General features: G+C 33.1%; 1 protein-coding gene and 1 non-coding gene across 2 annotated transcripts in view; both read left to right on the forward strand.

The window, feature by feature from the left end:
* The window catches only part of LOC113397644 (transcription factor SOX-6), a 179,234-nt gene that overhangs the window by 48,931 nt on the left and 117,313 nt on the right, over positions 1-12,990 (forward strand). The gene's annotated exons all lie outside the window — the stretch shown is intronic.
* Trnad-guc (transfer RNA aspartic acid (anticodon GUC)) lies at positions 11,313-11,384 on the forward strand. Its single transcript has one exon. It is a non-coding gene; the product is annotated as a tRNA-Asp (tRNA).

The following is a 12,990-nucleotide window of genomic DNA, read 5'->3' on the forward strand; positions in this document are numbered from 1 at the left end:
TCTTACTACACCAAATATGGAAAACCACGCTGCATTTTGGCGAACACTTACGGCAGAATTTCATTCCTCACAGATCCTTCACCGATCGTGAAATTCCAGTCGTTCTCGACATCCGCACGCTTTCTCTGGGTCAAGATCTAACTCGATTTACAAAAACACAAACGTATAAAATTTCTTCAATAGCATATACCTATTCATCAATCACAATTATACATTATTGTTTTCACTCATTATAACGAAACGTTTATGAAACGATAGCGTTAAATATCTACAATATAATAATTCATTTCAAACGTTAAGTCAAATAAATTCTGTTGTTTATGGGTAATTATCTATTTTAGTAAACGTTGTGGCGTGCACATATACAATAATGGTGTCTATGACGTGAACGCCTTGCTCTACACAACAGTTAATGTCTTAACATAATATACGACACTGCGTTTTGTAGCTTACTCAACCCGAACATATATAAGCGTGCTATTTTTGTTATGAAGGTATACTGTCCATGGGAACTCTTCAAATTAACTAGTTAATATGTTGTGCTGATCGATAACAGTAACTTTAGTTGGTTTCATTTAAATTGGTACAGTGATTTTTTTTTTACTTACAACGCTTAGTCTACCTAAACCTACCTATTTTGACTAGCTTATAAGGTAGACACCGTGGTCCTAAGTTCAAAGCCTAGGTTGGGCCCGTAAAAATATGATTCTGTTTTTCTATTGCGAAAATCTCGGTTGGAGTCTAGTTGGAATTATTTAAACTTTAATCCGTTGATCTCGCGCCTGAATACTATCTGGTCGTGTCTGATTTACCTTCCTACAGTTTGTACTCAGAAAGAGCAAAATTAATTTCTTAATTTATGAAATCATTATTCTGAACTTAGTTTTCTTCAATGTCAAAGTGAAATATAAACGATATCGGTTTCAACATTAACCCACGGAACTCTAAAATAACTCTTCAGTTTCTAAATCCGAAATACCATTGTGTCTATGGTTTTAATAACATAATAATATATAATTGCGTACTAAATAACTGTGTCTCTTAATCGGTTAAATGCGCGCCATTTGCATCGGACCTTTGGATCCCATAAAACATTCGATCATAAATTTGTTAATTATAATAGTTCGAAAATATAATTATGTTAAACCGTAAACTGCAACTGTAAATCTTAGAGACATCTTTAGATAGTCTTGTAAAGTATCCTGTATATTTGTATAGTATAGGCAATTTAGGAGTGTTGCCATGGCTTCAAGAGCCAGTGTAACTACAGGCAATACCATCCAAGTTCAGAACGCTAGTATCGTATTGGTGATGTAAGGATTGTTTTTTTTTAAACGGCGCCAAAGTCCTAACCAAAGTGACCACTTAAACCAGACACGTACCTATTCTATTAAAAATATATATTGTTGTAATTAATAAAATAAGTTAATAATTGTAATGTCATCAGAATAGTAATACGTATATATTAGTAATACGTATATATTAGTAAACCATACGCAAACCAAACATTTGCGTGCAAGCACAACATCCATAAAACAAGAGAATTATCGCGATCGGAATCAACATGGCAATTGTTAACAATAAGAATAAAAAGTAAATACTTGAACACTCCACATAGGAGTAATACTAGAGTTAAATACTACAAATGCAATATTTAAAATAAAAAGCCATATTTAATATCACTAATGTTATTGTTGTAAAATCTTATATATTGATAGCGTGAGCCGATTTTTGTCCCAGTGATTATGGGACGATAGCTGCATACAAAAAAAAAACAGTTATAGTCTCTAAATATAATTCTTGATTGCAATTTACTAAACTGTTACGATTTAAAGATTTAATTTTAGAGGATGGAAAAAATATACTGGCCGGTTAAAGAGCGGCTACGGCTGCATACGAAAAAAATTTTAAAGTAAATTGTTTTCGACAGACTCCAGTTCTATCTGAACTAATGTATACCATTAAAAAAATAATTGAAATTTAATGAAAACAAAACCTTTCTTAGGTTTCGAAATTTCTAAAAAAATCTTTTGCATAAACGCGAAGTTTCGCGTGAGGCCCACTAGTATTGATGAATCGTGTTACCATCACATAAAACACACATAAACACGTTACGATGACGCAATGCTTCACGTCACGGCATCGTGTAACGTCGTGACGTCGTCGTCGTCGACTTTGTATTGCGAAATTCCCCTTACGACCACCTTAACATGACAGCTCATGATTATTTTTCTATTATAACAATAAAAAATCAGGACATCAAATTATTTTTTATAAACCGGAAAATATGATTTAATGAAATATTTTTGGATCACCAGTCTAGATATATAGGTAGATACGTTATTATTGGTAAAATTTCAAGAATTCAACGGAATTTGCAACGATCGAATTAAATTATTGTGACGCAAAAAGATTAGATTTTTTTAACGTGTGCTGAATCGCATGAATACGTGCTAAACGAACATTACAGGCGAGAGTACATCCACGTATGTTTCTCTGGACACAATGCTGCGTGGGCCGCGACATCTCAATCGTTGTCCTGCTTGTATCGTAAATATCGATCGGATTAATCCTACAAAACATATAAGCTACGAAAACCTTATATAATGGCGGAATAAGTCGTTATAATATTCTTTATTTTTATTTAAAGGAGTAAATTTGACGTTCTATTTTCAATTTAAAAAAAGAACATAGCAAAATAATTCGTAACAACATTATTTAGTTTTATTTAAAAATGTTAATTTGATACTCTATTTTCAATTTGATAAAAATTTGAATATAGAACTTCGATGATATATCAATGGTGAGGTTATTTAATTTGGACTTCGTCTGACTTCGATAGATTTATTTTAGGAAGTTAATAAGCTTTAAATATCGGTGAATGGTAAACATCGTGAGAAAACCTGCATATGTATAATGAAAATCTGTCAATATTTATCCACCAGCCTGAACTGGACCAGCGTGGTGGAATAAGGTGCATAACCATTTACAGACGTGACCCATTCACTAGTCGTTACTAAAAGTAAAATTTAATTGTTTTTTAATAACATTTTATTTAATTCACAATACACATGGTTTTAACGTTATTAATATTACTTTTTATACGAAATACGATGATATTTCCTAAAGTTTTTATATTGTTTGTTTCAGGTAATATCGCCGGCATATTTTAAAAAGCAAGTACCTTACTACTTAAAAAAAGAAACCAAAGTATCTTTATTACGTTAAAAATGACTCGTATACGTGCTTTAATAAAGTAAAAGTAAGACCCTATAAACATCCTACTGCTGGATTAAGGCCCCCTCTAACTTTGAAGGTGAAGGTTTCGAGCTTAGTGATGGAAGATACACATGTGGCAGGATTTCTTTGAAATTAAACAAATGCAGGATTCCTCACGATGTTTTCCTTCACCGCCGAGCACGAGATGAATTTGAAAAACAAATGAAGTACTAATTTCAGTGGTACAAGCCTCGGTTCGAACCCGCAATAATCGGTTCAATTGCATGCGTTCTAACCACTGGGCCATCTAGGCGTATACTTTAACCGCTACTGAATTATTCGGACCATGTTTCGTGTGGGGTGCCATTAAATTGAAATAAACTCATTGTTAGGGGAGCAACAAGTGTTCCACTACGAAGCTCACCCTTTTGTTTGGATAGGGCTGGCTCATGGCGTCATATAATATACTTTTATGACTTTTTAAACTTTCGGTAATACAAAAAGTAACTTAACATTGTGTAAATATACATATGACTTGATAAAGTTAATTGGTTATTACGGTTTTGATTAAATATGTGAAAGAAAAACAGAGAGTTAAGTAAATGGGCCATGATAGTGATGCCACTGGGCCGTCAACCATGGAATCACGATCCCTCGTGCCTGTAATAGACTGGCCGACTCACCGAAACAAAATTATATTATTTTGTTTTTGTTGCTGTATCGTGGTAGAATTATATAATTGATGGTTACATTGTACTTACCTAATCGATATCGACAATTTTGTAGAAAGCCCTGTCACGAAATCGTTGAAAAAATGACTATTAAAAAACGTATATAATAAAAAAAACTAAAATGTTGCCATTTAATTAAACCAAACCAAATCAAAATATTTTTAGTCCAATAATCTTTTACAATTACTGAATTGTCACGTTGCATAATTGTTTAACTTAAAACTAACACCGGTTCGCAATGTAGATTCTACCGAAAAGAACCGGCAGGAAACTCTATATTATAACTTTAAGTTATTTAAGTAATATTTAATCCTATATTTTTATCAAAGCAATCTCATTTAAAATTTGATCAAATTCATAACACTAAAATATTAATTCTAAAATTAAACGCTACGATTACTGTTTACATCAACAATATTTTATTGCAACTATAAAGTTTAAAATTTGTCAGTAGCGTGTTGTCGCGCCCTGTCAACAATGCCACCCTGTAATAATAGGGGCGGCGAACAAACATTTACCCTGTCCCTGATAGCTTGTTCAATTGATATCAACAAGTCGCTGATTCACGATGTCACTCACAGCTAAAAAGCAAATTTGAATTAAAGTTAAGTTTATTTATTAATATGATATTTGCACACAAGTAACAGTACATGAACAATTACAATTATATGCTACTTATATTCTAATTGCAGTTTTAATTACCTATAGACTATTACGACTTGCTCTAATAAAATTAGATCGGTTACGTAAACATCAAAGTTATAACTGTCATAACATCTATAATACGCTAAGATATATAATTATATAATATAATGTGATTACAATAATTTATATTTAAAAAAAAATAAGTTGTGGTGTGTGGAAAAAAACTATTGTTAATAGATGTTTAATTAAATTAGGTGATAATATTTAGTGCATAAATAATTTTGATAGTTTTTGGACATTGAGATGTGTTGTTTTACCTAAAAAATTGAAATGTTAAAATATTAAATTAACAATTCGTTTAATTATCACTGCTGGGCAAAATCCTCTAAATAAATTTAATTTAATGGTGTACAATTAAAATGTAAAAGTGCTTGCAACCGTCTACTGGAATAAAGTATATTTTGGTTTGATCTGATTTGTCAACGGGATACCTAGCAGAGCAAAATTACCTGATTCAATCATAACCTTGAATCATTGTTGATGTCTAATCTTTTGAGTTGAAAATCTTAAAAGTATTCTATAAAGAAACGAATTTATCAAACAATATATCATCATTATAATAAAATAAAATAGCAATGATCGTCAGGTAAAGAATGACAAAAGACGAAAAAAGAGCGGAGCACCGGACGCGGTGATTGTACGCGTGGATTGCACCGGAAATTCGGATATTTTGCGCCAAAACATCCGTCACTAGCTCTTAAAAATATATATTGTTTGAATGAAACAAGTGACAGTGAATAATTCGATTGTGAAACGTGAATTAATTAGGTGTTAATGCGCAAACGAGGTAAACTGTCGTCGGTTTTAAATGGTTTACTTTTATTATAATTTCAAGTACGTTCGGATATTTACGTTATTCCATATTTGTGTCCTAAAATAGCTTGTGATTTAGAGAAATGCTTTTTTTACCGTACAAGAATAATGCATGTTACGGTTTGGTGATTGTTTTAATTGTTTTGCTAACTGGGTTGACGGTCAATTGATATGAGATGGTTTTCTCGATGAGTAGATATACTTATATTCAATTTATTACATATATTATGTCAATTGCACAATCCTAGAATAAGAGATACATGACCCATTCGGTGCTATGACATGCTGTCGTCAGAATTGCTGTACAGTTATAATGCATGAAATAGTATTGTATGATTTATTCCACTAAAGTATTTCTATCAGTCAACGTTTGATTACAGTAACAGGCTATAAATTTCCCGCTGCTGGGCTAAAGCCTTCTCTCCCTTTGAGGAAAAGGTTGGAGCTTAGTTCAACATGCTGATCCAATGCAGGTCAGAATTTCATCGAAATTAGACACATGCAGGTTTCCTGACGATGGTTTCCTCCACCGCCGAGCACGAGATGATTATAAACACAAATTAAGCATATGAAAATTCAATGGATTTGAAGTTAAGATGTACGCGCTCTAACAACTGGTCCATTTCTGCTTTTATGTTTTTTTTTTTTACAATCCGGACAAGTAATCAAATGTATTGGCAATAATTTTAAATATTTCAAGAGCCGTCACGGCATCACTTGCACATACCATGTACAGTATAGACGCTGCAGCGCCATATGGATACGTTATTACAAAGTGGATACAATAAGAACGTGCATAAAAAACAATACATAATATGATGTGTGAGAACTTTAATCGTATTCGAAAAAACAGCGTCGAAGTCCATTAATCTCGCACAACATAATTTTTTAAATAAAATATACCTTAGCAAATAATCACGACGGTAACCAAATGTGCGGAGCAGTTTCACTTTAGATTTAGAATATGCCTAATAAGATTCACACACAGCAAGTCACACATGCAAGACGCCTGTCTGTTTAATCCCGTCTTCCTATATTAGCTGAACGGCTGTAACAAAACCGGTCGAACACAAATGGACTAAACCGAGCCCATTCTTAAGAGCAATTCGAAAATAGATCACAATAATTCATAACCATTTTATGCATCGATAATACTGTTGTTCGCTTCAAGAGAATTGGTTGCTGGAAAAACTCAGTTGTTGTTATGACTAAATTATATTATGGCTAACAACTGCAATATCCAAGTCAGTGACGCATTGGAGATGTACGGTCTACGGTCTAGGTGGTGACTACTTACCATCAGGTGCCGCATTAGCCTGACCATCTACGTATTTTGAAAATATGCTTGAAATCATTAAAAGATTCTCATATTCAACTTTATTTCAAACTCCTTGATAATAATTTCGTTGTTACTTATTGCAATAATTTCCAATTAGATATAAAGAATATATAATATAAAATATAGTACGAATAGTACTATATTTTATAACATATAGTATAGTATAGTATAAAAATATAGTACGAATAGTACTATATTTTATAACAACGAAATTATTATCAAGGAGTTTGAAATAAAGTTGAAAAAAAATAGAAAAAAAAGTATCATATATTTTTAATAAATATTAGAATTGTAAATTACAATCAATAGCGTCATCAGTGTTTTTAAAAAACTTATTATTCAATATTCCGGTTTCACTTACGTTTTTTGTCGAGGAATGCTCGACATGCTTCGAAAATCATCGATGACATAATTTTGACGTGTCCGCTCCATTATGGTACTTTTCCTAAATATTAATGAACGTACCTCGTTAAACAATATAAGTAAAACTAATATATTTTAAATAAAAAAAAAACAGTTATTTTATTATACAAAACTAAAACCTTTTTTCGAAACGAATTATTTTCAGTGAGACATTACAAAATACACATCTCCTTCATTTATTTGTATAGAGTATGTTAATTAATTAAATATAAAATTAAACTTACCATTACGCAGTAAATATTGAATAGTCACTTCAAACAAAGCATTACTGTGCGTTCCGTGACTCTCGCAATAATAAGCGGAAACCCGGGCACTTGCGCGCGCGCAGCTCTACGCCCTTATAATATACTGATTGATATATTAGCGAAATAAAAAGATCTGAAATCGGATGTCGTTGTGCTTTTACCGCATATGGTTTTATTATATTTAATTTGTAATGAGCGGCGAATAAACTATGCACGGGTATGCTGATCATTTGAGATTATTTAATTTTCAGAACTTATCATATGCGTTGCGTTGGAGTTTGTTTATATAATTTTAATTAAATCCTCGATGTATCAAGTACATTATTGAAATACAAAGAATCACCACAATCGGTTTCTGAACGTGTATGTATATATATAAAAACGAATTGATCTTTAAATAGTTGAAGTCGATTAAAAATAATACTTTACTTTTCTACCAAAGTACTTTTCTACCAAAATACATAACATAATCAGCCTGTAAATTTCCCACTGCTGGGCTAAGGCCTCCTCTCCCGTTGAGGAGAAGGTATGGAGCATATTCCACCACGCTGCTCCAATGCGGGTTGGTGGAATACACATGTGGCAGAATTTTGTTGAAATTAGACACACGCAGGTTTCCTCACGATGTTTTTCTTCACCGCCGAGCACGAGATGAATTATAAACACAAATTAACCACATGAAAATTCAGTGGTGCCTGCCTGGGTTTGAACCCGAAATCATCGGTTAAGATGCACGCGTTCTAACCACTGGGCCATCTCGGCTACTACTACCAAAATATAATTAAAATTAAAGTCGATAATATCGAGATTATTAAAGTAAAAATAACGAATTACGCGCTATCTATTGTAAAAAACAATACAAAGCTTAAACTCGAATTTCAAGCTCTATAAAAGTTCAGTATACTTAAAAAAAAAAATTATATTACTAATTATATATAAAATATGACACACATAATATGTCAATACTGTCGGATATATTGTAATTAAATAATTTCTTAGGGCTGTCAGATGGCGGCTAATTGTTAGTGTCAGGTGCTTATTAAATAAAAATACTGGTATTTTTGTGCTAGCTGTACTTCGGTTGCAACCGCATTCAATTTAAATTATGCTTGTCTGTTTCATACAGCTTGTGGGTTTTGTTAAAGTATCGCGAGTGCTGTAGTTGTAAAAGTATCGAAAGAAGTTGACAGGGTTTGATTTAAATATGTACAATAGTATCGAGCCACCCCAGCCTCGCACTCGTGAAATTTATTAATAAAGAAAATCATATGGTTTGAATATCATTTACACACTATAGCACATATGTATAATGTAGCTTTCTATCAATAAAAATTTCGGAAAAAGTCGAAAAAGTCGGAAGATCCAAAGGACCGTGTCCTTCGACCTTCGACCTCTGGTGAGGCCAATTAAAGATAACTTAATGTCTTGTTATCAAAATCCTATCATCTCTTGTATGATGTCGCCCTATGTTTGGATTCCAGTGCCTCGTTTTTAATTTTATGTCAGACGAAAAGGAGAAAATATCTCATCTAAAATCGTCACGACTGCTGATAGAACTTGATGCTGTAAGAAAAAATATTCATTGTCCATATCACCAAAGCGCCACCAATCTTGCGTACTAAGATGTTATGTCTCTTATGCCTTTAGTTACACTGGCTCACTTGCCCTTCCAACGGAAAAACAACAATACTAAGTATTGTTGTTTAGCGGCTTGCATCCTAGCCTACCACTAAGTAAAAGCTAAAAGACATTGTTTTAGCACCTGAACTTTATCCTGTCAGTTTTGGCGTATCTACTTATACATTGCTATGTCTCCTGTGCAGCTGGGTAGTTCTAGTTGAGATTGCCCACTATGACCGCAATCGTTCATTGCCACCTCTACTGACAGGTGGAAACAATTCATCTGATCTTACTTTAGAATCAACAGCTTAATACTGTACTGGTAGCGTTCTTGCCACCATTCCAGTCATTAATATAAAAAAATATATATAATAAATAATTTGGCAGTTGTGATTGAAGTCAGCCAATAACCAAGTGCGTAACATGGGTATAACTTATTGCAAGTATGTTCCTCAGTTTGTTCCGACACGACAGTAATCACTCCAGACTCGTGACAAAGGGATAAAAGGAAACAGGAATAAAACTTGGGAGTGTCACATGAAAACTAAGACTCACTTGTCTTACCTTGAACTTAACCCTGTTTTAGTACTCGATTAAGTTACAGCTCAACTTGCATAGCTAAGCGATAACAATCATAAAGCTTATTCGTACAGATGCTGTGATTTTATGCTTTGTCATTTGAAATTATCTTTATATGTTTATTTTTGCTGTTTTATTTGTTTGTTTTATTTGGTTATATTTGTGAAACTGAATTTGTTCCATTAAGAATGAGACATTACATTACAGTATTGTTGTATACAATTCTCAGTAGAATCTCTCGGTATTAAATCAAGACACTAAGTTTATTGTTTCAAAGACTGTTTCAGAGAGCATAATAAAGTTTAAATCAATAATGTTTTGTTTTTTCATTTATTTTATTTAGACCTCCTGGTCACTGTCAAAAGAACTTCTTCACACACTTCATTCTCTGTGACCCGAGGTTCTGGATCTAAGAGGCTACTCCTTGCACCTATAATTATTCTTATAGTGGCTTCATAAAACCAGCTGTGTCACAATCGACATATCCTGGAAAATAAAACAATCACATTAACAAAAAAATAAATAAAATGTAGGTAGAATAAAAATATATAATAAATAAAACATATCTGACGATATTATTCGCTTCGCTTCTCACGCGTCGAGTCGAGACAACTTTTTTTTGCCTTATTTCAAAAGCAGATTTAGCCGAGACAATTGACTTTGTTCGCCATAAGTCAGACATAAAACGGATGCCAATGTCAGTGTCCGATCTTACAGTGCTCTGAGGAATATTAATTATAATGAAGACATTAATATGCAAGGATTAACGATAAGACTTCAACTTAGGTATTGTGTTGGTTAGATTTTTTTTATAGAAATGTTTCATTTGTCGTTTCTTTCAAGGTTATAGATTTGTTTTTTATAATATCGGTAGGCGGACGAGCAAATGGGCGACCTGATTGTAAGTGGTCACCACCGCCCATAGACAAAGGCGTTGTAAGAAATATTAATCATTCCTTACATCACCAATGCGCCACCAACCTTGGGAACTAAGATGTTACGTCCCTTGTGCCTGTAGTTACACTGGCTCACTCAACCTTCAAACCGGAACACAGCAATACTGAGTACTGCTGTTTGGCGGTAGAATATCTGATGAGTGGGTGGTACCTACCCAGACGGGCTTGCACAAAGCCCTACCACTAAGTAATTAATATTAATATAATATTTCTTATATGTATATCTCGTATAATATAAACATATTTTTATATTTAGAGTATAATCTATTCTAATATTATAAATACGATAGCAACTCTGTTACTCTTTCGCAAATAAACCACTGAACTGATTTCAATGATATTTCGAATGAAGCAAGCTTGAAAGCCAAGGAAAGACACAGGCTTTTTTTATACCTTACATATGACGACCAACCAATAAAACGTAAGCGAAGCCGTTGGTGCCAACTAGTATCTACTTTATATATTTTAATAAAATAAAACATTACAATGCGTTATAACTGGGTAACTGAGCTCATATATAATTTTAATATTTTTTTAATAAAAGCCTTTTAAAAATAACTAGTGCAGAAGTGCAAATAAATTATCACGATGAAAACGTAAGAAATAAATACTCTTCATCATCAATTTACATATTAGTTGCGATAAAATATACTGTAGAGCTATTTCGATACTAAGTACATGATCCTCGGTAGTATAGTGGTGAGTATCCCCGCCTGTCACGCGGGAGACCGGGGTTCGATTCCCCGCCGTGGAGTTTCTTTTGAAACTGCATTCTGTAATCTTCTTTTCCTATTTTTTATCATATGACTAATCAGAGGTCATCTATATGAGCGGTAGTAAGTGGTCACCACTTACCACCGCTCATATATATTGACGCTGTAGATAATATTAACCATTCCTTACCAATGGCGTTAGAATACCTGGAATATCTACCCAGATGGGTATCCAAACCCTATCACCAATTAAAACTATACCTAAGTTACAAACACATATATACGAATCAAAACACAGTGACACTTGGCACAGTTTGAATCTGTGGGATCTTTGTTTAAGATTGATGTATTGTGCCTTTATAGCCTTTCAAATGTTTATTTAATTATTTTTATTTAAAACTTTTCACACAAAAACCTCAAAATACACGACATTTTATAAAGTCCCTCGATCAATTCACATTAAGTCAGCGGTGGGTTGCAAATATACGAATTATTATAATTTATAGCCAATTAACCTGGTTGTAGGGGCACGTAACGACCGAATATTATACTAATGGCTTATGTATTTAGAATCTATATTTATTAACTGGGAATTCTCTAGTTATCTTTTATTTATTAATTTATTATTATACGGTTAACTTCTGGTATTATGAATGATATTAAGTTCTTCGTTAATCATGTAAAATTTTCCGTTTTTGATTTCCGACGATAAGTTTATCTGTGTTCAAACATTTATAGTGATACTAGGTATATATCGTGACGTCACGTACTGGATTAATAATTCCACGTTCAAAATTTGACATTCGACAATAGATATTCGACGACCTCCGTTGTTGACTAGTGTGTACACCTGTTTTCATGGGTACGCCACTCCGAGGTCCCGGGCTCGATTCCCGGCCGAGTTGAGAAAAAGTTGATTAGTTTTGATGTTATTTTGGGTCTGGGTGTTTCTGGTACCGTCGTTACTTCTGATTTTCCATAACACAAGTGCTTTAGCTACTAATATTGGGATCAGAGTAATGTATGTGATGTTGTCCAATGTTTATAAAAAAAAAAGATATCATTGTATAACTGCACAAATTACAATCGACTTACAACGTTCATTAGTGAGTTACATTATACGCACGTTATCCGGTGAAATAAATATAATATTCAAGTGCTTAACCGAGCAAAATAATAAAAGTTGGATTTGATATTTGACGCATATGAGTTTTTATTTATTTAATGCCGATCGGTGGATACAGATGTGGAAGATTTTCTTGATTATTCATGCATTTATAAACATAAATTAAGCACGTAAAAGTTTACTAGACCGGGTTTGAACCCACTCTCTTCCGTTAAGATTCACACGTTCTAACCATTGGGCCATCAACTTAAAAATAGCTTCATATATGCTGTAACACGTAAAGTAACTAATTACAAAACATTCAATGAAACACATTGATATAACAGATATAACATACATACGTAGAAGTTATATTTACAGATATCGTGGCATGCCCTTATGCGTGTTATTTCTGACCTGCGCACGCGCTGAAATAGCCCTGAACGGCTGTTTCATTCATAAGTACGGCTAAGGTGTTTGCGACAAATCATTCGATCTCGTTGAATATATTAAATGCAAACATTAATACAAGATAAAATTTA

The sequence above is a fragment of the Vanessa tameamea genome, chromosome 22 (assembly GCF_037043105.1).
Source record: "Vanessa tameamea isolate UH-Manoa-2023 chromosome 22, ilVanTame1 primary haplotype, whole genome shotgun sequence".
In the NCBI taxonomy this organism is placed as follows: Eukaryota; Metazoa; Arthropoda; class Insecta; order Lepidoptera; family Nymphalidae; genus Vanessa; species Vanessa tameamea.